Source organism: Sander vitreus, chromosome 11 (genome assembly GCF_031162955.1).
Source record: "Sander vitreus isolate 19-12246 chromosome 11, sanVit1, whole genome shotgun sequence".
In the NCBI taxonomy this organism is placed as follows: Eukaryota; Metazoa; Chordata; class Actinopteri; order Perciformes; family Percidae; genus Sander; species Sander vitreus.
In genome coordinates, this window is record NC_135865.1 from 17,430,374 (window position 1) to 17,436,373 (window position 6,000).

The window sequence follows — 6,000 nt, forward strand, 5'->3', positions numbered from 1 at the left end:
GGCATGTATTGCCCTGGGAAGAGACTCTTCCTGTGGGAGCCCTGGGGAAGGGACCTGTGTGATAACATGACATGTGAACCAGCACTGTATGGCCACGATAAGGATTCATCAGATACCAGAGTCTACCAAACAGACAGGGGAAGTGGTGATAAGAGGGCAGCTGTGCGTTTGATCCACTTATTTGGTGGTGGCGAGGTTTTGAGAAAGACAAGCAGATTCTCATCAGACTTACCGTTATGTCATTTCTCAGTGGTATTGGTATTGGTATTACATCCACTAACCATGTAACAGATGTCAGAATAAACATTTGGCCCACACAGGTCATGTATGTGGGCTTTTGGAATACCTCACAATTTGTTTGGTTTGGTTTCAGATACTTGCATTCATACTTCTAATAGTACTAAAGTTAATATAATGAACTTTTGATGAATGTAATTCATATTTCTGAACGTAAATGATCATCGCCCTCTTGGTAACCTGAACTGCTTTGTAAGAGGCACTCCACTGTGCAGAGTTTTGCGGTAGGAACATAATGAGCAGTACAATGTGCAGCCTGCTGGCAGGGATCCTGTTAAGATTGCTGTCTAACTGGAACCATATAGGTTTCTGGGGATATATATGGGAGGTCATTTTTGCTAGTGATTTATTAGCTCAATAGTCTGGGCCATTAGAGTTTGAGGGGGATATTTACATGAAAACAAAACAGCATCTGTTGCAGCATTTGGGTTCTCTTTAATACTTCTCTATGTGAGGCTAAGACCTGATGAGAATGACTACAGTGTCAACAGCAGTGCCATCAGGTGAAAATATTTTTTTGGAGACATAATGTGAATATTAGATATTTAAAATGTTCATTTTTAAATTGCGGTTTTTGAAGCACTTACTCGTTTTTTGTGTGTAGTGGACAGGCTGTAAATGATTGTTGAAACTATTGATTGAAAGTATCCTCCCTTTGTAAAAAAAATAAAATATGAAACGACCACGAGACAACAGGCCACTAGATGGGAGAAGGAGTGAGTACACATGCATTGTTTCTCATGCATAAACTGAGTCAGATGTGTAGCACTAATGACTGATTTGGAGACTTTACCTGGGTTGTTGCCATGACCAAATCAAGCTGCTTGGGGCCCTGCAGCAAAACTGAGTTGCTGGGCAACTATTAACCCCTTGTTCAACCCCTTCCCTGTGCACTGTGTACAGTATACAAGAATATTACAGCCCCAGGTTTGCTGTGTGGTAATTTGATTTACCACAAATGAACTAATATGTGGCAAGTAAATGTGTCATAAAATGTAAGATTTTGACGTGGCCTCCAAATCAGGTAATATAGCAGGATCCACCTTAAGGCCCTTCTCATGCAAGTGAATATTGAAGTTTAGTGGTGCATATGATAGTCCCATATTGTCACAAACCAATGTGAACCTGCAGCTTTTTGGGCACCTGAGGATCTGGGGGCCTGATACAGGATTTAGACAAAATAAAAGCAATACCTGTACAATACAATGTAATCCAATACAATAGCAGCACATTCTACCTTTGTGAGGCTTATATTATCTTCACTTGTGTTCAACTTACTGAGTGTGACAGATACACCAACTCAACACATGTTCCAGGCCCTGGTTTATGATGTTGTTGCATTTTGTGGACAAAACATGACCATAACATGAAAAAAAAAAAAATAAATAAACATTGCTGCAAATGTGTAGTTAAATCAACACTGAACAAAAACTGAACAGTATTTTTTTTTAACAGGCATTATATTTGATTAGATTTTGGTATAGGTAACCTTGTAAGTTAAAAATGAAATGCTGAAATGCCATCCAAACAAAGATCTTTCTTTGTTTTGAGTCAGTCTGTTGAGGTCAAACTCCTATACAACATGCCATAAGCAAGCTCTGCTGAAAGTGCCTGTATGATGAGCTCTCTACATAATATCCTGAAACTTTCCTAAAAAAAAAAGGAAATGAAGGAACATTGCAATATTAGCCTAACTTAGTTTAGGCCTAAACCAATGCAGTGCCTTCTTCCTGTCACTTGTCTGTGCTAGTGCACTGTAACCATGTGGACACTGTTTAGTGCAAGCAGCCCATGGCATCATAGTGTTATGAACCTTTAATGTATAAAGATATAGTAGGCCACCAAAAGAGAGCGAAACGACGCCTTCGGAAATGTTGCATTTGCCATTCTGTTTATGACACCTATTTCTTTTCCATTAGTGTGGAGATATTGAGAAAAAACCCAGATAAGCTAAAAAATAAATGGCTGAGTTCTGACTCAAATTATAGCTATGGGAGGATTATTTTAAAGGGCCGTAAGTGGGAGATACAATTTGATTGCATCATTGTGCTGTATGGCTCATTTTCTTTATTTAAGGTCTCAACAAAATGGTCGGCTTCTCTTTAACACAGCAGAGATGCAGAATGTTTACTCAGTGAGTCATCACAGACATCCCATCATTTTCAGGAGATTGTAGGCTATAGTCTGAGATTCAAACACGTGAGGAGCTCATGTTTCTGCCTCCCTGGTGTAGATGCATTTGGTGCAGAAGTGAAAAAAACATTTGTCTCTTGAAATCTGAGATGTTAAGACCAAAACACAATTTCCAATTCCTTTAGTAGAGTGCAACTATATCAGATTGGTAACTGTTATTATTCCTCCGATTACCATCTTCACATTTGATAGCACATCTTCTCTAGACTGAAGGGGAAAAATGGGAGTAATGGTGGGCGGAAAATGCAATCTAGGTGTCAGACAAGCACTTGATTAACCACTTACAGAAACAGTCTCTGCGTCAGGGCAAGGCCATGCCATCTCACATTTCCACTCAGCCTGATCCTTCAAACATTACAGGCCACAAGGTATTGATTTTTCATTCTTCTCAATATCCCTTTGCCGTTAATAGAATTTACCCCAGACTATCAATGTATCAAGGAGGCCTCCCCTCCCCTTACAGTACTGCCAGGATCTTCTAACCCACAAAGAGGGCACACTCGATGCTCGCCCTCCATTAGCTCCAGTTTTGAGTATCTACCTGAGAGAGAAGACATGGAAATTGACAATACAGGCAACAATATAATTTGCGTTAGCAGCAGTTTGGACAAAAACCAAGAGCAGCACAGGTAAGTCTGAGGCTGTTAAACTTCTTTATTTTCCCACAAATGTCAAACTGATTGACAAAAGAGACGTTCAGTGAAGGGAAATTTACGATATTTAGGATTAAAACATGTTGGTCCCCCACCCTTCTGTATTATATTTTACAGGAATTGGTGTAACATATCTAACCTATGACTGCACTAGTATAGATTGTGGACCGTAAGTTTTTCCTTTAAGTTCATTTGAAAAGATATTTAGTCTGTTTAGGTATAACAATGTAACTAAAACTAAACTATAACTATATAAAATATGATACAGTTAAAAAATAAATACTGTTGGGTTTTTTTTAGGACTGGGGTACAAAAACTAATAAAATGAACTAACTTCTCTAAAAAAAATTCTGTAGTAATAGATGACTGAAATATGTAGTGATTTTCCATTCTACCATGGTCACATGCAAAAACCAATTATCTTCCATATTGTCAGGCTAATAATTATCGTAATCCATGGCATTACAAATGATGCGTGTTCTCACAGATGCTGGCTGATAGGCTTGGAGCCCAGCCTGCGGCAACACAGTGCTTCTGATTCAAGTGACAACATCAGCTTGGTGACCTTAGCAGCTTTCCATGGGCACATCGATTTTTCTCCCACATTACAGATAATTGCTAGATACTGTGAAACCTATCCTCCCTGGCCAGCAGGGAGGAGCTTCTGCAGTGTGTTGACACGAGAGTAGCTATCTGATTTGAGGAATGTGATATCCTGCAATCTCATTGACTGCGATTGACTTTTGTGTACTTCCTGTCTATGGTATGAGTATATTTAACAGCTTATCAGAAGAGTTGTTTTCATGCCTGTTGGGGTTGTTAGTGTTCTATTCTCCTGACAGTTAATTGTGACCAAGAAAATATAATGATTAATGATATTCGGAAAAAAGTTTAATTAAATAGTGGACTTTCATGTTAATGTTTGATTGAAACAACAAGAACACATTTCAGACTTCAATGAGAGCAATGGCTTTGTCCAACTCCTTTAATGGCTTTTCAACTTGCTTAATTAATTATGATTAATGACCTATTTGGCATTCTTCTGCGATGGCAAAAAAGATAATTATCCCTATTCAGATTTGTAGCCAAATAGTTTAAATCACATTATTGGAATGAATGCAGTCGACAGCATAACAAATACTTCCATAACATTTAGTGAGGGCCAAGCAGTAGCTCTTATTATATTAATATGAGTTTTCCTGTTCTGCATGGAGCGACTCTCATCATTTTATGCAAATAACTGCATCTAGTGTTTGTTCTGCTCCATAAAGTAATGAAAAAGTCACTTCCTTCCTGTTATTATGTAATGCACATATTTGCTTTGATGGACTCAAAATGAACTTGTACCTTTTACATGTGGAAATAACTGCATCTTTTGCTTTTGCGTCATTATTTATCAGTTATTTCAGAGCATTGGGATGTTTTTGTTAAATTTGCCCTTAAAAGGGTATTTGAGTATTTTCCCATGTATTTGTGTGTGAACAAAAATCTTTGAAATTGGTCTAGTCTTAAGCGAGAACGTTGTAACCGGCAGCCACGAACCAGGGTGCAATGTAACCCTATATGGCAAATGCTCACTGTCAATTTCCATCCACTAACAGTGGTTTGTTTTTGCCACTGACAGGCTCAGATTGTTATTGTAAGTGTCTGACTATGTTATGGAAAGATGGAGAAGTTGCTGATATCTTGCCATGCTTTTGTGTGTAACTGATGTCAGGTCAACACAGTAACTTTAGCTTATAGCATTAGCTTACCTCAGCTCTGTCTGCAGCTCTCTTCTCTCTCTCTCTATCACTCTCCTGTTCACTCTTGGAACAGCTTTAGTATAGCATTTCTTTTCCTCTTTGGCTGGCAGTGACCTCCCGTTCCAATTGCTCTCTGCAGACGTTCTACAAGGCGCAGTGTATGGACCTGAGTGTTAGGATCCATTTGGAGCTGTACAGCACAACTAGCCACAACTTCAGCTGTTCATATCCAAAAGTAACGTCTAGCTGCGTAAAGTGTAGCTCGACATTTTGTTGGCGCAATTCGGAAATGCACAATTGAAAATCTTATAGACATCGCAAACCTACGCTGTCTGTACTCCAAAACAACAAACTCCCAGGAACTCCTGTCTCCCTACTCCTGTTTCACACCACTGTCTTCCGGCAACAAATCACCTCGCGAGATTTCAGAAGAAGACTTCACCATATTCCCATAATGTAGTCAGACACTTATAATAATCTTAGTCTGTCAGTGGAAAAAACAGCACTTTGAGTGGATGGAAATTGGCAGTGTGCAATGGCCCAATAGAATTCCATTGAAGCCCGGTTCGCAGCTGCCGTTTATAGCCTTCTCACTCAATACTGGACCAATTTCAAAGATTTTTGTTCACATAGATAAAAATGCATGTGGAAATAGGGTTCAGTTAGAAAAATATTGAAATTCCCCTTTTAAGTGCATTTTACTAATTGATCAGAAATTCAGAACTGTATGTTGCATCCTATAAGCTGTCAAAGCAATTTTGCAAATAAGCACGCAGCGTCACATTGTTCCAAGGAAACAAATGAGCCATCCACCCACACACAGTGAACAGCAAATTATATCAGATGAGTCTTAGAACAAACATTGCGTATCATCATCTTAAATCATCACTGTCTTGACCCCAAGACAACATGCTAAATGTGATTCTCAGTTGTGTACACTGTGCAGGGGTATTGCACTGTGAACATCCCCTGTCCCCACACTAAGTGGTGCGACCTGTGTGTCACGGAAAAAACAGGCCACTGATGCAGCGCACTGTGACCCAGGGGCGAGTGATAGGCCACATGATTGGATGGATGCACAGTACTTATCTCACAGAAAGGTCTGCTTTTGT